The sequence below is a fragment of the Vulpes vulpes genome, chromosome 1 (assembly GCF_048418805.1).
Source record: "Vulpes vulpes isolate BD-2025 chromosome 1, VulVul3, whole genome shotgun sequence".
In the NCBI taxonomy this organism is placed as follows: domain Eukaryota; kingdom Metazoa; phylum Chordata; class Mammalia; order Carnivora; family Canidae; genus Vulpes; species Vulpes vulpes.
This window is the reverse complement of record NC_132780.1, coordinates 151,059,390-151,082,878: the sequence shown is the minus strand read 5'-3', so window position 1 is coordinate 151,082,878 and position 23,489 is coordinate 151,059,390. Positions and strand designations below refer to the sequence as shown.

Here is a 23,489-nt window from a genome sequence, read left to right as displayed (position 1 = left end):
TCTTTATTTATTCATGAGAGACAGAGAGAGAGAGAGAGAGAGAGAGAGGCAGAGACATAGGCAGAGGGAGAAGTAGGCTCTTCGCAGGGAGCTCATAGGGAGCCTGATGTGGGACTCAATCTCAGACCCTAGGACTACACCCTAAGCCGAAGGCAGACATTCAACCACTGAGCTACTCAAGCATCCCCAAGGTTACTATTTTTCATTGCATGGTAAGATGGTGATGTCATTATCCTAATTAGAAAATACAAATGGAATACTCAATTTGAAAGAAGGGTAGAGAAAAATAGTTCAGTTGGGGAAGTACTAAGTTTGGGGTACCGGAAGCACTCGGATGGAGATGTCCAGAAGACAGTGACTGTGAACAAATGATAGGCAGCAATTCGTTCTTTCTGCTTTTGTCCCAGTCCTCAGCAAGTAACAAATGACCTGCAAGACCAGCCATCTCCATGTCTGAGTCTCCGCATGACATATAAGGAGTACCTGAGCCTGCTTCCCTCCTGAGCACAGCTAGTGATGAGTCTTCCCAGGATTCCTATTATTCCTGCACAGTCTTGGGTTGGGGGCGGTGCAGAAAATTATCTTTGGAGCTACAGGCAGCTTGGGAGGAGAAAAGCAACTGAGGGCAAGCAATAGGGCAGTTCGAGAATGCCAGAAGCTTCTTGATCATCTCAGGCATTAATTCCCAGGGGATATGGAGAGAGTTATGTTGGTTCCTTGAAACTGCTACTAAAGCCAAAATAAAAAAGAAATAAAATTTTTTTAAAAAAAAGGAAAGAAAAAAAAAGTAGCTAAACATCCAAAGGGGTAGGGAGAACATAACATTAGACACTCTAAGAAAGGCCAATCTGAGTAGAAAAAGGAAAAGTATGTAAGTGATAGCATGATTCTGAAAATGCCTAATAATGCTAGGCAAAAATGTATACTAATTCAGATGTTTTCCTTATACAGGTCTTCTCTTTGGCACAGATAATTGTTTTACTTGATTATGCTATAACACTGCAATTGCTTAAACTGTAAGGTGGCTGATTAGGAAAATAGGACAGCCATTGTTTCTATTTTATACATGCCTAATCCCTCCCTGCTCCCCAAAAGCATTGCTGACTGTGAAAGGAGCTGATCAATTCTTCTTTGGTCAGATATTTTAGTGTTACTTCCACATCTTTTCTACCGTCATGTTATCCTTACTAGTCCAGAAAAAACAAGTTACTAAGAAGTTCCAGAATATAAATCTATCAAACAAAAGCTTAAACACTGTGACCTGAATTTGTCAGCTAACTTAACAGTTAGATTTTTGTGTTCTTTTGTATTTTTCCAAATCTGCATAATTTTTCAGGTAGAAATTATTAGGATTTCTGTCAAAAGTTCTAAGAAAATTTCCTTAACCCTCTGCCCTTCGATTCTATTCGTAGAGAATATGATACTATGTAAGTAAAGGCCAGAAATTTTGACTCTACTTAAGAGCTTTCTATTTATAAGATTTAAACTTATCCAGAATACACAATAATGCAGTTAAGGCTTTCATTATCAGTAAGATGATAGACATTATTTTAGATTAATCATGGTACCCATAGCTGTTTCCCATCTGTGGTTTCCCTACTATCCAGATGTCATTGCTGTGGTTTTCCACTGGGTCACATGCTGAGTTACCGCCACACCAGTGTGGCAGCAAAATTAGCAGGTAAAGCCATCCTCAGGTCTGTCAGAGGGTAGTAAGTAGCCTAAAGGGGCTCAGGGAAAGGACATGGAAAGGAATGGATACAGTGTTGAATACAAAATTAAATGAAGTATTAATAACAACAGAGAAGACTCAAGTGAAGAAAATACAGGGACAACTTTTAACTAAATACTAATAGGATGGTGTCAAATCTATTTTTATATTATCTTGCATTCCTGGTTTTTTTTTTTCCATTTGACCTCTAAGAATCTAGGTTTGACTATAATACTCAATTATGTTGAAGTTTTAGTAAATATACTTGATTTTTATTAAAGAAGTTCCTTCCAAGTATTTTGGCTAACACATATACACTTGAACTAAGTAAATTTTCCTGACAGTGGTAGAAACTTTAAGTACTAAAATATTTTTGTTGTTTTTTTTTTCTATCAGTTTTGAATGGAAAACATTCTTACATATATAATATTCTTCCCTGACTTTTCAGACATAGTATACTGAATGTAATTTAAAACTGGAACTATTTAAAGGTTTCCTAAAACAATGGCAATTTAGAAGGTTGTTGACAGTGCCAGTCACTACATTCAAGGGCCTTAACAACTATACTTAGGGTATTCTTTTGTCTGCTTCCTACAGTTTTTCTCCTGCTATCAAGATGCCAAACTAATCTTTCCTTTTCTTGTCAGTATGGCTTCTTGTATTCTAATTTAATAGCTGTAATCTGATCTGGGTTGGGAAAGATTAGGGAGTTTGTTTTAATTGTGTGTAAAATAAAGGTAAAGAGGCTCCTGAGGAAGACCAGGTGGCATGCTACACCAAAAAAGCTGTAGTTTTTTGTCAGGTCTCTCTTGGCTGTTTTAGGGCTGACTCACTGATTTCCCCTACTTTGCATCACTCTACATAAATGCTTTAAGTTGGCAGCTGAATCTGGAAAGGTAGAATGTTAAGCATATACTTTTGGTTTAAGCAATTGATAAAATATTTTAACCAATGAGGTCTTTAAAAATAAATTCTATGCCATGTTATTGGTTACTGGTTTTAAAGCCCATTTCCCCTAATTTAGTTGAAGTGTCTCTCAACAGAGACAACCAATTACACATACATACATTCCATAAAAAGTTAAAAGCATGAATGTAAACTTCACATGCTTAATTTTAGAATATGTGTCACCTTGGTGACACAAGTATTTATTAACATTCTCTGATGAAACAACTGTGTTTGAACACATACCACTTGTGAAAGTAAAAGCCAGAACCACAAACTGGTTAGAAAAGGTACATATGTATTATAAAAAGAAACACACAAATCTTAAGGAAGTAAAAAGATGTATAATAGAATTTTATGCAAGGTTAAAATGATACAGACTGAAGGGGCCTTTTACCCTCCCCTTTACCTTCCCAAGAATATGCCTGCTCCAGTCAAACCAAAACTTGTCCTCTCTTGGCTCAAGAGTAATCATTTCTTCAATAGGTCTTTGTAATGCTCATTCTCACTGATCCAGTATTTGGAAATTATTGTTGTTATTGTTTTCCCATATCCCTTCTGAGTTACAAAGTCTACAACAATAAAGTACTTGTAATACTTTGGCAATAAGTCAGAAACTGGTTACAGTCTTCGATCTACCATATATATCAGCTGTTAATCTTGGTCAAATTACTTCACTTCTTGAAATCTGTTTCTTTATCTGAAAAAAAATGGAATAATACATACATACAGTGTTTTCAAGGGTCAAATGAAATACTTTATTTAGGCATGTAGCACCATACATAGCACACAGTAAAAGTTAAGTTGGTAGAGCTGAGATTCAAAGCCAGGCAGTCGGGATCCAGAGCCCATGCTCAAAACCACTGCCCTAAGCACAACATACACTTGTATGTTCTGAAGTTTCTCTCTGAAAGGCATAATATCAGATTTGTCCCTGCTTATTTCTAATACTTTTCTGGCCAAAGAAAGCTATTCTCCACTAGAGTCCTAAATTTCAAGAGCCTGTACCCTTTCCAACACATCATCTACCAAAAATTTAAAAGAAGAGGTTTTGTATTCTATTCCAGTCAAAAACAAAAATGTTAATTCAAACACCAGATGGTTGAGGACAAACCCCTGTAGAGTTCTGTTTCTTAGGTTCCCCAAGATGACACATATTCTTAATTAAAACCTCTTCAAGTATATTCTCTCAAATATTAGACACCTGCCCAAACCAGATTATATCTGTTTTTTTGGCATATGTGTTTTTTATTGGCAGATACCACATACATATGTTAGGTTACAGAAAGTAGATTTCCCCAATTTACTTACGAACTGTCATCCTAAACAAAATCAAGACATTCATCAGATCCAATAGATTTGTACCATCTGACCACTATTCTATCAAGAAATTAAAAAAAAAAATGCCTTTAGGACTTAGGAGTTTACAAATTCTTGGAAGATCCATTGCTTCCTGAATTTAGATATGGAACACTTAGAGAGCCACTTAAAGCAGTGGACACCACAGTCATCAAAGGCCACTGTCTGCATATACTACAGAATTAATGTGATTAAAGAGCAAAAGACACACTCTTAAATATGAGCCTAGAAAGAACTCTTCTCCCTTACCCTTAAACTAACCCTCTACAAATATAAATGTCCAAATGAAAAAGAAGAGTTTCCTTGGTGGAATAATTAAAGAATACTATTTTCTGACCACCATAAAATATAGTGATTCAGGTTAAAATAAGATGACAAAAAAACCAATTATCATTTAGCACTTGTAACACTTAAAGTGATTAGATTGTCAAATCACTTCCAAAATGGAGAAGTAGGAGGGCTATTGTCATAAATATTGAAGCCTCACACATACAAATGTCCATTATAAAGTACTCTTTGAGATTCCCTTTTCTATTTCTCTGCTTATAAATGTTATAAAAAATGTTATCAAAGAAGAAGCCTTGATGCTAAACTTTAGGTTTTTATAAAAAAGAATCACTTTCCATCTATATCACTTTAAGGATTTTCAACCTTAGATTTAACTTAGAAATTGGCCCTGTATGTAACTTGTAACTTGATATAGTACAATATTTTATTTGGTTCGTGGATGTTGACATATACCTGGAAATATGAAACTTAAGATGCTGCGAATGTCTTTTAAGAGCCACCAGGTGATGGTAAACATTCACATATGGAATCTCCTAAGATTTAGAGTGTTAAGTTACTGAACTGATACAGGAGTTTGGCTCATATTTTAAGGTCTAACATACTTACACAGTTAATAAACAGTTAAGACTTGCAAAAAATTGCCCTAATACACCAAAGTATAAAACTTATCGATGAATAACTACAATACAGACAGTGTCAAGAAACACGTCAGTGGTATAAATGAAGAGAATTCTAAGGAGGAGTTTCATCTCACTAGTAGACATCAGGCTTCCTATGTTGGTTATCTATCACTGTACATTAAATTACTCCCCAGATTTAGTGGCTTAAAATAACGAATGTTTATGATCTCACAGTTTATATGGGTGAAAACCTTGAGCGAAGCTTAACTGAGTGGTTCTCACTCAGAGTCAAGGTTATAGTCATCTGGAATTGGCTGGGGAGGTGTATCTGCTTCTAAGATGCTTCACTTACATATCTGTTGGTAAGAGGTCTTATTTCCTCACCCCATGGGCTTACTTATAAACTGCTGAGTAACCTCAAGTCACAGAAACTGGCTTCCCCAGAGAAAGTAATTAAAAGAGAGCAAGGAATAAGCTGTCTTTTGTAACCTGGTCACACCATCACTTTTGCCATATTCTTTTCATTGGAAGGGAGTCACTAAGTCCAGTCCGCACAGAACTGGAGGTGTAAAATGAGAGAGATTAATCATATGCGATTCCAAAGTATTATGGCCTCAGTGTCTAAGGAAATGATGATGCCTTTCACAGAGAGATGACAGGAGGGAAAGTCTAGTAAAGTTTGTAGACTTCCAGCTATTATGTTAGACATATTGCATTAAAGTGGGCCAAACAGGTAAGGATGTCGGATGGTCAGCTTGAACTAAAGGCCAAGTTCAAATGACAGGCTATTCCAGAAGATGTGGAGTAGAAAGCAGCACTAAGAAATAAAATGCTCAGAGAGAAAGGAGACCCAAGGATAAAAACCTTTTAAACATTTACTTTCGGAAAACATTAAGAAGGGACAGCTGGGTGGCTCAGACGTTGAGCATCTGCCTTTGGCTCAGGGTGTGATCCTGGGGTCTGGGATCGAGTCCTGCATTAGGCTCCTTGTGGGGAGCCTGCTTCTCCATCTGCTTCTCTCTCTGTGTGTCTCATGAATAAATAAATAAATAAATAAATAATATTTTTTAAAAAGAAAAGAAAACATTAAGAAACACCAGTTAAAAGTACAGGAAAAGGATGAAGAGAGAAATATCATAGACACCAATGGCATGGGAATTACAAATGGACACTGAGAGCAAAGCAGAATAAACCTAGGGTGACTTAAAAAGTAGCCAACATGTCTCAATCACTCAGACTATAAGGCACCCACAGAGGAGAATGGAAGAGAAATCTGGACTGCAGGGTTGGGAGGAAAGAAAAATAAGGAAGTACAGACACTTGACAGCAACTATTTCTTAAGGAAGCATAATGGTTAAAACATGAGAAAAAAATGGTAGAAAAAAAATGATAGCAGGATGGAGGCAAGCAATTCACTCTAGAGGAGTACCATACTGGAGAGCAGAAAGGAAATAACCATAAATACAAATTAAAGGTATCAAAATCAAAGTAAAAGCTTCCCTCATTCGGTAGGTTGCCTTTTCATTTTGTTTATTGTTTCCTTCACTGTGATAAAGCTTTCTATTTTGATGTAGTCCTGATAGTTTAGTTTTGCTTTTGGTTCCCTTGCCTGAGGAAACATATCTAGAAAAATGTTACTATGGCCGACATCAAAGAAATTACTGCCTGTGCTCTCTTCTAGGAGTTTTATGGTTTCAGGTCTCACATTGAGGTCTTCAATCCATGTTGAGTTTATTTTTGTGTATGGTGTAAGAAAATGGTTTCTTTTTCATTCTTTTACATGTTGCTGTCCAATTTTCCTAGGACCATTTTTTTCAGAGACTATCTTTTCCTTACTGTATGTTCTTGCCTCCTTCGTTGTAGATTAATTGGCCATTTAAGTATGGGCTTATTTCTGGCCTCTATTTTGTTCTACTGATCTATTTTTGTGCCAGTACCCAACTATTTTGATTACTACAGCTTTGTAGTGTATCTTGAAATCTGGAATTGTGATATTGAGTAAGGGACAAGCAAGGCTGGGCAGGGAGAGATAGATTGGGGGGAAGGGGGGAGCAGGCATGAAATCAGGCTCACAGAAATCCCAAGGATGCTGAAATGTAAACACCAGAGATCAGGAAATAGACCAGACCGCCTGTTCCTGGATGTTATGGAGTATTTTTCTTTGGTGGCTACAAAGTAATTACAGAAACTCACCAGACCACAGAGAAGTAAGTCATTAAGTGTGCTGTCAATAGTCCTTACTGAAACCAAGACTGCACAAGAATCTCAAGGCCACAAACTCCCTGGTCAAGGTTTCAATAAAAGATCAGCCTAAAAACTTTCAGTGGCAACCCTGTCAGGACCCCTCTCACTTCAGAGAGCTTTCTCTGTATCCTCACTTAATAAACTTCTACCACTTTCCTCACTCTTCTTTGTCCGAGAGATTCATTGTTTGACTCTGTGAGATAAGAACCTAGCTCTCCCCTTCAATAGCTCCAGTATTTTTCTTTCTCAAGATTGCTTTGACCATTCAGAGTCTTTTGTGGTTCCATTCAAATTTTAGCATGTTTTTCTCTAGTTTTGTGGAAAAGGCTATTGGTATTTTGATAGATATTGTACTGAATCTGTAGATTGCTTTGGATACTATGGACATTTTAACAATATTAATTCTTCCAAACCACAAGCATTCTCTCATCAGTGTTTTATAGTTTAAAGTATAGGCAAGTCTTTCACCTCCTTGGCTGAGTTTATTATTTTTGATGCAAATATAAATAGAATTGTTTTCTTTATTTCTCTTTCTGCCCCATCATTATTAATGTATAAATATACAACTGATTTTTAAGTACTAATTTTATATCCTGCAACTTTACTAAATTCATTTATTATTTGTAATATTTCTTGCACATGATATATACAATAAAGGGTTAGTATACAAATATACAAAGAACTTCTACAACTCAACACCAAAAAATAATAATAATCCAATTAAAAATGGGCAGAGGACCTAAATAGACATTTTTCCAAAAAAAACCATACATATAGCCAAGTGAAACATGAAAAGATGCACAACATCACTTATCATCAAGGAAATCAAAACCGTAATGAGATATCACCTTAGATTTGTTAGAATGATTAGGATCAAAAAGACAAGAAATAACACGTGTTGGCAAGGATGTGGAGAAAAAAGAACCTTCCTGAACTCTTGGTGGGGTTGTAAATTGGTGCAGCCACTGTGGAAAACATTATGGAGGCTCCTTAAAAACTACAAATAGAAATACCATATGATCCAATAATTCCACTGCTGGGTATTTACCCAAAGAAAATGAAAATGCTCATTTGAAAAGGGACAAGCACCCCCATGTTTATTGCAGCAGTATTTACAATTGCCAAGATATGGAATCAGTCCAAATGCTGTCAATAATGTTAATGGATAAAGAAGATGTGATTTTATATATATATATGTATATATATAATAGAACATATATATAAAAGAATATTATTCATCCATAAAAAAGGATGAGATGTTACTATTTGTGACAACATAGACAGATCTAGGGGACATTATGTAAAGTAAATAAATCAGACAGAGAAACACAAATACCATATGATGTTATCTATATGTGGAATCCAAAAAAGAAAACAAATGAATAAAATACAAAGTAGAATCAGAGATATAAATAAAGAAAACACACCGATGATTCAGTGGTAGGGGCAAAATGGGTGAAGGGAAGTGGGAGATACAGGTTTCCAGTTATGGAATGAATAAGAATCATGGAAATAAAGGATACAACATAGAAAATATAGTCAGTGATATTGTAATAATGGTGTATTGTGACAAATGGTAGCTATATTTAGAGTGACATGGCACTGACAAATATAGTTGTTGAATCACTGATCAGGTGACAAATATAGTAAAAAACAAAAAAATCAAAGTAATAGAATCACAGGGTATGGGTCAAGATTACAGATTTTTTTTTTTCCTCTGAAGAAAATAGATTAGAAGAGGGTAGCATCTGAGGTGGAAAAGCTGGAAACTTAAAAGAATTCACCTGGAAAATCCCCAGTTGAGAAGGAAGCTTTGGGGATTTTTATCAAAGCAGCCCTTGGCATTTGAGGAGAACAAAGATGCTCAGTCCAGTTTTAAATGTTAAACCCCTGATAAATGTGTAATTAAAAGAAAAATTGTTCTTGACACTGTTTCTTCTCAGTATTGACAAGATCAGTTGAATATATTGTTACATAGGTTATAGCAATCTGTAGCAGTTTCTTCAGTAGTAACCAGGAAAAGAAATGGACTTTTTACTTCTGGTGTTGAGGGGATAATTTCACATGAGTAACAAATGAGTGCATTCTTTGGGTCACATTTCCCAAAATATTATTTTTAAATAATCGTTTGGCTTCTCAATTTCTTTGATATCACCTTTGAAAATAAAACAGTGTGGACACACACATTTACGTGAAACTAAGCTATGGGAAATATGTGATTTTGAGCTCCAGGTATTTTGCTACTGTGAAACTATGTAAATAAATCCTAAAAGCTATGTTGATTGAATTAGAACTGGTCTACTTTTACAAAACCATAAAATGGCAACTGACAGGACAATCTTTTATTTTAGGAATGAGCTGCATGATTTTTTAAATTGGATTGTTAACTGGAATAAAGTATTTGGAATGTAACTTACAAAGAGAAAAAGGGTAGTGTACTTGGCTCATTGAATACATTTACTGTTTGAATGCAGCAAATATTTTTAAAAAAAGATGAAAAATAAACATACACTTGAAAAAAATTAACGTTATATTTTCCCAAACTCATATTTTCTAGAACAAAACTCTGAAGAACATAATGCTATAAAATTCTTGGTTTTGGTTTTATTCAGGGTTGTTTGTTTTCATCTTCATGTTTTATTTTTTTTCTTTTTTTTAAAAAAATCTTTATTTATTTATGATAGTCACAGAGAGAGAGAGAGAGGCAGAGACATAGGCAGAGGGAGAAGCAGGCTCCATGCACCGGGAGCCCGATGTGGGATTCGATCCCGGGTCTCCAGGATCGCGCCCTGGGCCAAAGGCAGGCGCCAAACCGCTGCGCCACCCAGGGATCCCCATCTTCATGTTTTAAATAGATTATGACATTATATACTTCGTTTAAAAAAGTTTAACTGAAAGTTAAAATATAAAAGTTATATATACATAAAGTTTATATAAAAACTATTACTAAATTAAATACAGCTGTATATGATATTTATGCCACATCAAGTTAATTTTAATATTTTAAGCTTAGAAACATTTAAACCCTATTAAATTTCCTAGTAAAATGTTTGTATGTGTGTTTCAAGGAATTGCAGATCTCTCTCTAATATTTTAAACACACAAAACTAAAAGTCTATACCTAAACCATCATATGTATATATGAATGTCCAACCTTACATATGTAGCATATCTGTATCTAAACATATTCTCACATGTATACTATTTGTGAGTAGTATTTTAAACACAAGAATTTACCATTTGTAGCTTCTATAGACAAAATTTCATTGGAATAATGGTTAAAATAATGAGTTGCATGACATGCACTATACAGAGAAATGTTTTGTGGGGTTTTTTTTAAAGATTTCATTTACTTATTCATGAGAGACACAGAGAGAGATAGGCAGAGACATAGGCTGAGGGAGAAGCAGGCTCCCTTCAAGGAGCCCAAAATGGGACTCAACCCCAGATCCCAGGATCATGCATGCCCTGAGACGAAGGCAGAAACTCAACTGCTAAGCCACCCAGGTGTCCTGAGAAATGTTGAAAAAGTAAGGCATGAGAAGTTAAAATAAGATACAGGACAGTTTCCATTCACAAAAATGTTGGAAATGTTCAAAGTAAGAATAAAATAAAACGGGCCTTTAACTGATTCACTGGATGAGTAATATCAAATTTTAATACTAGACATAAATTTTAAATAATTTTTTCTAAACATAAAAATAGTGATAGCTTATCAATTTTTTAACTTTTTGTTTAAATTCCAGTTAGCTAACATATGGTGTTAATATGGGTTTCAGGAGTAGAATTCAGTGATTCATCACTTACATACAATACCCAGGGCTCATCACAAGTACCCTCCTTAATACTCATTACCTTTCTAGTAAAAATATGGCATGTTTCATGAATTCTCATGTCATTCTTGTGCAGGGAGCATGCTAATCTTCTCTGTATCATTCCAATTTTTAGTGTATGTGCTGCTAACATAAACACTATCACATTGGTTTTTATTTTAAACTCTTTTACTATATATCTGATGTGTATTTTTTAAATTCACATACAGATTTTGTGATATTTAATCATACTAATGTATTCAAAATAAAATAAACGGGACTTCTCTAATACAAGACAATGATAATTTTATTAGACTAGTTCTCCTACTGGAAATAATAAGGTGAGGAAAAAATAATAAAGGCAGCCAGTATTTAAGGAGCCAAGATCATAGATAGAAAAGGAATAACAAAGTAAGACAATTTTTTCCTGCCACTTTTTCACCCAATACTTTTACACATTTGTCAATTCAGAGCAAGGCACTGATGCCAAACTGTAAGTTATGGTGAAGACTAGTCAGCAATTTCAGAGGGATAGACAAAACAAACAAAACCGGAAGCCAGTACCACAAAGGCAAAAATGACTCCATAACTCCTAATCACAGAGCAAAGGGAATCACAATAAAGGGAACTCAAGAATCCTTGAAGTATTGCCCTTAAGATACTTGCCAAATCCTAAATTCCTCACTGAGTAAAAGGATAAGAAACCAAACAAAAGGAAGTTATTAAAAGGGGAGAAAGCTTAAGAAAGTTTTTGACAATCACATTAGAGTTCAGATTCTTCTAAGAAAGAGGCTCTTGTAAACACCTTCAGTGTTGAAAGGAAATCCCAGAAGTGTTATCCTAGGGGTAAGGAAAAACTGGGGATAGACCACTATTCTGAAAGACTAAATCTCAGCCTCATTATATCTCAAGCCCTATTTGAATAAGGCAATCTAATCTTATGTTAGCTGTCAACCCAAGGAAAGCTAAATCCTCTCTAAAGAAAATTATCTCTGCAATTTTTTATACTAAATATCCAGCATTCAATCAAAAAATCCCAAGCACAGGACAGGACAGAACCAAATGACCAAACATCAAGAGAAAAAACAAACAATAGAAACAGACCTATAGGTGATCTAGATACTGGTATTATCAAACAGAATTTAAAGTAACTGTTATTTAGATATTCAAGAATTACATGACTGAGAAATACCAATGCTAAAATTAAGAGCTCAACAGATGAGTTTAATAGTAAATAATACTCAAATGAAGAAGGATTCAGGACTTAACAATAACTATATAGAAAGTATCTAGAATAAAGAGAAAATTATGGAAATTACAAAAATGAATATGAAATTTATATGGGATATTTTGAATAACAAAGCAAAGATGTATACCATACTTCTAATTAGAATTCCTAAGAGAATAAGAGAAATAGAATAAGGTAGAAGCAATATTGGAAGAGATGCCACTGAGATATTTAAAACAGCAGGAAGACTTTAAGACATAGACTCAAGAAGCTTTCCTATGTCCAAGAGGGGGAAAAAATAGAAAAATAAGTATTCATGTAGTTATATCATCATATTAAAGCTACTGAAAGTGAGAGACGAACGAGTCTTAAAATCAGACATAGAAAAAAATACATTATTTTAAATAACATTAAACGTTAACTTTACAAATTGAAATGAGTTTTAAAAAAATTCTACAGTAAACACTATTCATATTTCATGTTATATTCAACATTGTAACAGAAGACCTAGCAATGTAATAAGGTAGTCAAAAACTTTGAAAATTACGTGGGAAAATAAAAATAGCATTATTTACAGATATGATATAGAAAATTCCAAGTAATCTATATAAAAACTATTGGAATGAATTTATCAAGTCATTGGACTCAAGTCAATATCTATTTAAAAAATTATTTCTATATACTAGTAAAAAAGACCAAAAAATTAGAAGAAAAAACTTTTAAGGTACCAATTCCAATAGGATGAAAAATAATAAATAATCCAGAACAAACCAAACAAATGATATGCAAGAACCATATACAGACAACTACAGAATCTCACTGTAAGAAATAACTAAATAAATGGAGGCATATACCTTGTTTATGGATTAGATGATTCAAACTGTTCTGTTCTATGTAATGTCAAGTAAAATTAGAATTTTTTTTTAATTGATGAGATGATTTTAAAATTCCTACAGAAAAGCAGAGGATTTAGAATAGCCAGGGCAATACTGAAAAACACAAAATAAAACAACAACAACAAACGCAGAGGACTTACACTACTAAATAGTGAGGCTTAACATAAAGCTAGGATATCTAAAATACTGTAGTCTTGGCACAAGGTTAGAAAATAGATCAACAGAACAGAGACCAGAAATATACCAGTAGATAATTGGTTACTTGATTTAGGACAATAGTGACACTGTAGTAAAGCACAGAAAGGATGATTTGTCATTTAAAGATGCTGGTTCAACTAGATCTTTATACAAACATTAACATGGATCCTGATCTCGCATCATACACATAAATCAATACTAGAAGCATCTGTATAGCCAAATATGAAAGATAAAATAAAACTTCTAAAAGCCAATAAATCTTAGGGTAACTATTTTCTCCAAGAAACCACAAAATAGCTAACCTTAATATAAAAAATGAACGAATTGGGCTGTGTTAAAATGAAGAACTTCTGTTTATGTAAAAATACCATTACCAGGGTGAAAAAGTAAGCCTCAGAATCTATTCGCAATATATGTTTCTAACAAATAATTCATATACAGCAAACAAAAATTATTATGAATCAATTTTAAAAAATAATGTATTGTGACAGACGGTGACTACATTTATCATGGTGAGCATTCAGCAATGTAGAGAACTGTTGAATCAATACGTTGTACACCTGAAACTAATATAACACTGTATATTAATATTTCAATTAAAAATGAATCTATTCTTAAAAAAAAATAACCTAGTTAAAAAAAAAAAAAGAAAGAAAGAAAAGGATAAGAATCCTGAGCCTTATGACAGAATGGAGAATCTATCTCATCTAAAATCAAGGGACAAATACAAAGGTGACAATATCATAGGAGGTAACTAATCAAAGTCTGGCAAGGGAATTGACCAGAGCTCATTCAAACAAGTAAAATTTAACACTGATTTTTAAAAACTGAATAGGAGACAATACAGAAAAAGATGCCTCAAGTAGAAAAATAATCATTATAAAATTAAGAGGGAATAAGCTGCCATGGAAGGCCCAGAAAACAGAAATTCAATAATACTAGAGTTTAAGGTGACTGATGGAAGCAAGAAGATAAAGCACAAAGGTAAGGACGCATGAAAATCCTCATATATGCCATGGTTACTGAGTTGGACTCTAGTAGATAAGCAGGAATCAAATGTAACAGTATCTGCACAAAAGTGTGGTAAGAATTCAGTTGGTCTGCATGGTACCAGCATAGAATGGTCTATCAGAGGTAATACTGATGGTTTAGTGCTCTGTTTGAGCCCCCTGCCTGGGCTCAAATACCAGCATTGCCATTTCCTATTTCTAAATCCAGGTATAAATTACTCAACCTCTTTGTTTCTCACCTCTGAAAGGAGGCAATAGAGGTCTCTACCTTAGAGAGAGCTGATGTAAAAATGTTAATACATATAAAGAGCCTAGAACACTGCCTGGCACATACCACTCAATAAACATTAGATGATGTTAATGCCCTTGAGAAATTTAGTTCTCCTTCTCAGTAGAGGAGCAACATAACATTAAAGTCTGGTGATGGACAGGTGCTTGGGTGACTTGATTTCCGCTCAGGTCCTGATCTCAGGGTCATGTGATAGAGCCCCGTGTAGGACTCTATGCTCAGTGTGGAGTCTCCTTGTCCCTCTTCCTCTGCTCCTTCCCCTACCCCTCTGTTCCTGCATGCATGCTCTCAAATAATTAAATAAAATCTTTAAAAAAAGAGTCTGGTAACGAAATTGAGAAGCTTGAATACTATCTGTCCTAACGTTGCTGACCAGTCGGTGACTTTGCACTTTTGGATTTTCTTAATTTCTAATTGTTCATTTGTAAAAAGACCACATGGCTCATGATTCTTTTTTTTTTTTTTCCCCCAGTAATTGCTTCAGAATTTCAACAGGCTTCAATGTGACTACTATGACACAGCAGATACTGATTTTTTTCATGATTATGGATTTTCCAGTAGCACATATTGGATTGGTATTTAGCCAAATGGCAATGTTTTTGCTTTTCACATTTAGTTACTTGTTTAAAATACCTGTTTGAATTCTTCAGGGGGAAACTGAAAGGTGATTATTAATAAGAAATTAACACAGTCCAATGGAAAATGTTGGTTTGTGAAAGAAAATGTGTACTTACTGATTTTTCCTGCTTTTAAAGCTTTGCAAGTCAACTAATTATTGAGTGTTTAATTATTATCCAAAAGCAGTTATGAAGCTTTGTTCCTTTCTAAAGGAGAATTCCCAGGAGACTCTCAGCATATCAGCACTGGTGTACCAAGGAATGATAGGAGGTTACGATAAGGATGGGTGGGAGTAGAAGGGATCTTCCCTCCATGCAGCAGAGTCTGCCCTGGTGAGGAGCACCATATTATCACTGACATTGTTTACAACTGCCAGTATATGGTGTAACAAAAAGCAGAATGCCTTTTAGTGAATTTTATTGTTGTTTTTAAATTCCCTAGAGATAATGAACTTCCTTATTACCTGCATTCAGGGCAGGCAGCTCCTACTGTTCCTGCTTTGTTATGCCACTGATTATCAGTACAGGAAATCAATTATTTTATTATGGGAAAAATCCTAAGTGAAAGAAGTCAGAGGCAAACTTTTATACATAATTTCAAATATTATCTCAAGTATATTACATATAAACATTCTATTTCAGAAATCTATATAAGGCACTAAAATGCATACACAACACAGTTGTGTACACATGTACTTCTCTATCCATCTATTTATCATACAGGGAAGAAAATATCTAAATTTTATTTCCTTATATCTTTCTTGTATTTTTCTAGATTTTCTATAGGGAATATTTGTACTCTGATAATAGGAAAAAATACACTATTTTTATATATACATGTGTTGATCCAGTAAGCAGTGTTTGTCAATCAATATTTTGAAGGTCTTTTATTTATATCAAAATTTTTCTACTTTGAAACTTCATGAAATGTCTCCATAATATGCTGATACCTAAAAGGTGGGGAAAAAAATCCAGATCCTTTATAATACATAGGTCACTCACATAATGTTCATACACTCACAGCATTTTATCCATATATCTCTATGAATCTAATCTGTTAGTACAGCTTTCAAATATTAGATTGTAAACCATGTGAAGTGCTTCCTTTTCCACTTATGACATAACAGAGTATCTTACACCTAGTAGGGATTCAATAAGTACATAAAGATTTTTTTTTTTTTGTACATAAAGATTTTAATTATGTATATTCATGTAAACTTTTTGTACAAAAATTAATTTTATTGACTTAAAATCTGATAAGATTTAAATAATAGCTTTCATTTTTTTAAGAGAAAGAGTGATTTTATTTATATATTGATTTTTTGAAAGAGAGTGTGAGTGTGCATGAAAGAGGCAGTGTGCAGAGGGAGAGAGAGAGAAAACCCTAAGCTGACTATTCTTTCAGCACTGAGCCAACGTGGGGCTTGATCTCATGAACCTGAGATCATGACTGAAGTAAAATCAAGAGTCAGACACTAAACTGATGGAGCCACCAAGGTACCTTCAAATAACAGCTTTAAGATTCTCCATAATCACCTTCCTTAAGATACAAAAGTAGTTACATTTTTCTATTATAGAAGAAAATGGAATGTATATTTTCACTTCAAAAAGACATCTGTTTTTATACTGAATTTTAGTCCACTTTAAACTATTGTTAGCCTTACGGTGAGTATTATCCCAATATGTTACAGCCTATTTTATATTGTCCCTACATTTTAACTAACCAATGTGAATGTGAATAAGCCTAAGACCAAGTTCTACACCATCACTGATTTACTCGAAAACATTTCATGACTTCTTACTGGCCATATCCATCCAGATGATTTAAAAGATCTCCACAATTTGATCTCTTCCAGGAACTTCTGCCTTTTTATCAAACCCACTCTACTCACTCCATATTCCCTACTATCTGAAAATGCCAAATTTATTCACCCAAATGACCTATATAAAAAGAGACCTCCCAAGTGACACTTTCCCAGTATCTTATTCTGTCTTTCACTCACCTGACCCAGCATATCAGCATTGCTAAATAATTGCTTTTGGGAGGTTCCACGTCTTAGCAGGTTATGTAAACTCCTGCTTTATCAGGTCCTGGGTCAGCATCCAGCTAGTCAATCTTCTTGTCTCTCACATTCTCTATTCCCCCATTTTTTTGTATCTGAATCTTATGTAAGTTACTTTCCATCCCTCACCTAGACCCTCAGGATCAAGACTGATCCTCCAAGTCCAGTATTTCTGTGTTTAGAGTCAAATGTGAACCCTAATCTCTACTTAGATATGTCTGTAGGTCTTGGTCGCTAGGCTATTGGTCAACCATCCTGGGGAAGCGGTGGAAACAGAAATTTTCAGGCCTCTGTAACTTAGTCTCTGTGCTTCCTGATTCCAACTCTTTGATGACCGATACCACCTTCAAATGACAATGCCATCATTCCAATTGTTCAGGCCAAACATTTTGAGATTATTTTATACTCTTTAACCTATTTCATACCCATATTTACTGTCTTCAAAATATATCCAAAAACTAACCATCACTGCTTGCCATCTCGACCATCTAATGTATCATCATCTCATACTTGAATTATTTTCAAAGCCTCTGCTGTGCTTACTCGAGCCCTATAGTCAATTTTCAATATCATAGTCAGATGTATCCTTTAATAGCATATCTGAAATGGTATCTTTCTTTTGCTCAAAATTCTCCAGCGGCTCCCCAATTTACATACAGCATAAGCCAAGGTCCTTATAATGGCTCATGTGGGCCTCTATGTTATTTCTCTGAACTAGCTACCTACTCAGCTCCCCCTTTTTTTTTTCCTTGGGTCCAGCAACTGGCATCTTTATTGGCATCCTATAACACACAAGAAGCATGTTCCTGCTCTAAAGCCTCTCCTATGTCTAACCTGCTCTGCTGGAAATAGATGCATGGCTCATTTCCACTTTCCTCAACTGCCCCTTTCTTGATGAGGTGTACCTAAAAGGTTGGCCAAATCCGACTGATCCACTCACAGCTGAAGCCTCAAGAGGCCATAGAACAACTTCATAATTGGGCTGCTCTTCTTTTACTTCTTCAAACTTCCCCTGTATTTAAACTGAAGGGAACTGATTTCGTTTTAGTGCCTCCTGATGTGTAGTCTTCATCCTAGATGCTCCATGTCATCAACTTAATCATAACCTTCTGTCAGTGACAGGTACATTAACTCTGACTTTTAAGAGCAACCTCATAATGGCTTTGTATATGGTTCATCTAGAAACCAGTGCAACTATATCTCTGCCAACTGGTGTTAATCCTAGATCCCCTCAACTATATCTTCTAACACCTCTATTTAGGAATAGGCTGTCATCATTAGTTTCCAATTATGATCATTTTGGAGTCATACCTGTCACAAAAAAAGCAGATTACTCATCAGTAAAATATGGATGATAAAAAGCATTTATTTCACAGGGTGGTTGTGAAGGTCACTTTAAGGTAATGCATGTAAAGTGCTTAGTACAGTGCCTGACACAGAAGTGTTCAGTAAATATTACCTGATACTATTACTACATTACATAATATAAATCCATTACTCAAAACCAGATCCCAGTTTCAGTCCTTACTATAAAAGCCAACAATTTTTTTTCAAGATAATTTGAAGAGTGACTAGTTTAAAAAAAAAAAAGAATAATTAACATAAAAGTATATATCACATGATGAATCTGTGGCAACTACAGAACAGTATGTAGAATCCATTAAAAACAAAATACAAGTCTGGTGTTCAGCCCTCATCATTTAAAAAAGGCTCCTGCAGCAAACCCCTGTTACATTTTACATCTCATTAGAAGGACTGATAAGCAAAGGTCAGTTATATCCTGTTATTCTCATGAAAGTTAACTTTTGATAAGATGCCTCACTGTGCACTTGAGTTTCTAAATTTATCCCACTTAGCTGCAAGCTATGTTTCATTTATTACATTTTAAACAAGAATGCTTACAAATGATCTTCCTTTTGCCTATGTTGTTTTCACTCTCTGCTGGATACTACATGCCTTCTCCCCCTCTGAAGTTATTTTTATAGTGTGGCTCTAAAGGGATCTGAGTTTGGTGCCTGGGTGGCTCAGTGAGTTAAGCCTCCAACTCTTGATTTTGGCTCAGCTCAGGATCTCAGGGTCATGAGACTGAGTCCCAGGCTGGGCTCCACACTCAGCTGGAAGTATACTTGGGATTTTCACTCTCTCTCTCCCTCTGCCCCTCCCCCTGCTCATGTTTTCTAAAATAAATAAATAAATCCTTAAAAAAATTCCCTTAATCAAATAAGTCAACTGCATTTTCAAATAGCTCAAATTTCATATTGTTCTTTTCCAACCACTAATAGAGGTATAGGTTAATATTATCAAAATGGAGTTTCTGATAAATTTATTGTCCCCTGTAAGTTTTTCTAATTTTTCTTATTAAAGCTAAACTCTTAAGTGACTATTTTTCAAAAGAAATTCTGTTAAAAAAAAATCATGGGTGGTCTTTAGATTTTACTTGATAACACAAGCCTGGTAAAACATATAAGAAGAATAATTATGGTAAGCCTTAAATAATATTCCTTATCATTTTATTTTATTTTACTTTTTAAAGTAATCCCAATACCCAATATGGGGCTTAAACTCATAACCCTAAGATCAAGAGCTGTGTGCTGTACTGACTGAGCTAGCCAGACACCTATCCTTATCACTTTTTGAATTATATCAGAAATATTCAGCAAGTGATAATATCTCATAAAGTCAGAGTTACTTAAACCAACCTTAACACCAAATGACAAGTCTATCATGAACTTTAAAAGTTTACAAATTCTTGTTCTTGTTCATAAATATGAAACCCTTGTACAATTTCTTTCTTTAAAAATCTAATAAAGTTATCACTTTAAAATTCTAGAGGAAAATGGAATGATTTCTTTTTTGTCATGACCTATAGAATATGCACCTCTCCCTTTGGTATAACCAGAGCTTTCTCTCTTTTCAGGGCTTCAGATTTTAAGTATGAATGTATGGCTTAGAATTTTTTCTTCAACATGTAACAGCTTTACATAAAAAATGATATCATTTTTGTATATCCTGAAGCTGTCTTCATAGTAGGTCCTATTTTCCAATTTACTTACATTGAATCAATACTTTCCCTTCGAAGCAAACATTGGCAAAATGTTGTGTTGCTCTACAACTGATGTAGAATGTGCAATCATTATAATGCTTCGGAAATTGGTTTAAGCCTTTTCAGGAATAAGCTTTTCATGAACAGCTAATAATCCAAACTGGCATTCCTAGTAAGACACTATCTTGTTGGGTATTGAACTTGGTCAGATGTTGCTCTCACTTTTAAAGAATAAATGCCAAATCACAATGATGCAAAAAGATATAGAAAAGCCTGGAATAATGTAGTAAGAGGAGAAGGAGGTGATGGAAAAAGAAAAGGAGGAAGAATTTCAACATCACACAATGGGTATTAAATATATGGTCGGTGTCATGTTAGACATATCAACTATTTCATTCCATCCCCACAAGGATCTTATGGAGTATTAGCATCACCGTTTTAGAGATGGGAAAAATAAAGCTCAGAGAACTTGTAATATAATAGCTAAGACAAACTGCTGTTTGAGCTGGGATTCAACCCAGCCCTAACTGACTCCAAGATTCAGAGTCTTTGTATAATTCCCTGAAACCTCTTTAAAAAAAAAGAGCATTATTTGAATTTGGATAATTAGAGAGAGAGAGAGAGAGAGAGAGAAACTACGGTGTTTTTTTCCTCCATACAAGTTTTCAAGTCAACTAAGAAAACCCAAAACTTGATCTTGCAATAAGGTTAGAGTCCCTACATGGTGTCCTCTTTCCTCCCTCCTCTCCCTTAAGCAATTGTGCTAAAAATTATATACTTAATGTCAACAGAGTTACTGCAGAGTAGGACAAAGGAAGTAGGTAAATGAACTGAGAAAAATGTGAAATGTGTTACCTTCCTATATAGCACAAGGAGCTCAAAATATATGAGTATTCCCATACAGACACAGCAACAGTTAGCATAGCAAAGCCAGTGCAATTTTAATAAGACATCTCTCTCTCTCTCTCCCACATATACACATAACACACAAATATGTGTGTGTGTGTGTGTGTATGAACATGTAATACATTTCACTTAGAGAAGAGATATTCAAATTAATGTCACAGGATAAAAAAAAAGTCATTAAATCTGACTTAGCAAAAAAAATTTCCTGGAAAAAAACTTATGTGGACTCCAATTCAAAGAATGAAAGTATTCACAGCGAGAGGTGCAACAGAAAGGGCAGAGAGTAAGTTTTCTTTCTTTTTTTCTTCTTTCTAAGATTTTATTTATTCATGAGAGACACAGAGAGAGAGGCAGAGACACAGGCAGAGAGAGAAGCAGGCTCCATTCTGGGAGCCTGACATGGTACTTGATTCTGGGACTCCAGGATCATGCGCTGGACCAAAGGCAGATACTCAACCCCTGAGCCACCCTGGCATCCCAGAGAGTAAATTGGGAACATCAGGAGAGTGATGGTACTGGCCTAATAAAGGCACTGATAAATACATCAATATCACTTAGTTGGGCAGGATATAATCGCAAAGTCATACAGATGGAAGTGACACACTAGGCCACACACAAAAATATTGATATACTGGACTAATTCAGCAAGGAGTACAACATATTGAAATAATCTTGAATTGGTAAGCACTCTTAGAGATCTGGATAGAAACATTAGATTTAAAAAATATATATATACTAAAAGGCTTTGCTTCATGTCTTTCACTACATAAATGAAGATACCTGGGGAGGTACAATGACTTGTTCAGTCTCTAACTAGTTAGTGGTAGGCCCCTGATAGTAGAGCCTCTAGTCTAGTAGTACCTTTATAATGCCCGCAAATCCTAGGAAAAGCCCCATCATCTGTTCACCTTCCCATTTGTGGCCATGGGCCAATTGGTGGTTAATGTTTCTCTGTATTACTAATAGCTCCCCAGGCCATAACAGCCACACCCAAAAACAATGACTCAAGAGAGGCAGTAAAGAACACCTCAGGAACTTCTTTGCCCTAATTCTCACTAGACTCTTGCTTATGTGTCTTCTCAGTTCCTATTTCAGAAGATTAAGAGTCAGACCTCACAGAAGAAGCTAGCCTAGAAGGAAACAGATGAAAATAGCATTCTGATTAAGCACATATTCAAGACCATCAGAAACTAGAACTTTATGGATATCCACCACTGAGTAGCTTGAAGAAAAATTACTTTAATGAAAGATGACTTTTTAAAGTAATTAGAGAGGATACTTTCATAAGAGGTGTTCACAGTAATTAGGAATACATGCATATATCATCTTGGGAACACCTCTTGAGAGACAAGTAATTACCTGGGAAAAGTTTTGCTAGACGTTATCAGACTATATAAAGTCGACCCAAATGTAATTACGGCAACCACATACGGAAAAATATAAGAAAGAGTTAGAAAAAAAGAGCCAGTAAATAAAAAGATGGCCCTTTTCAAAGGGCACAAGAAGTTATTTGTAATTGGATTTTCCCAAAGGAGAATTATTTAATAACAAAATAAGCAGACGTACAAAGAAAAAAAAACAAACAAACAAAAGGAAAAAACAAGAAAACAAACCAAAAAACCCTCTATACAACTTCTAAGTGACAATTGGCAAAAATAAAAATGAATAAACAAAAACAAATCAATGGATTTTTGAAATATTATAAAGAGTATCTTCTGCTTATAAAAGAGTGATTCAGACTTGTGACTTTAGAGACAAGAGCATAGAAATCAGTAAAATTTAAAAACAAGAATATTTCCAGTAAAGATAGATGTTATATAGTATCATTTTTATCCCCTTTCTCAGGGGACTAGAAGGTTAATTTGGTAATCAGACTTCTAATGTTTGGACCTCTAAAAAAAGTGCTTCTGGATTCTTTTCACTACTTTAAGATTTTTCCATAATATGACATTTATTTTCATAATTACCCTCTGTCAATTGCAAACAGAACAGTGAAAACAGACTTAAATTCTTCTCCCAGATCATTCTTCTTGGGTCCTGCTTTGTTAGCCCTACTTGTTTGGCTTCATATCTCAATAGTTTCATTATGTTGATTACCTAAACAATGTTCCTAAGAAATCTGAAGGCAGGAAAATGTGTTCTATTCATTAAAATAAACATTACTCACTTTATGGAAAAAAAAAATCATCCTCTTCATAATGCAATGACAATTAATTGAGAGTTATTCAATAAAGAGAATTTCTTCTGAAAATAGTTTGAA

The 23,489-nt window shown here is 34.7% G+C and overlaps 1 protein-coding gene and 1 non-coding gene across 3 annotated transcripts in view; both read right to left on the bottom strand.

Moving 5' to 3' along the window:
• The window catches only part of FAM83B (family with sequence similarity 83 member B), an 85,653-nt gene that overhangs the window by 40,032 nt on the left and 22,132 nt on the right, over window positions 1–23,489 (bottom strand). The gene's annotated exons all lie outside the window — the stretch shown is intronic.
• On the bottom strand, window positions 11,032–11,139 carry LOC112914268 (U6 spliceosomal RNA). The gene has a single exon (XR_003233818.1). It is a non-coding gene; the product is annotated as a U6 spliceosomal RNA (small nuclear RNA).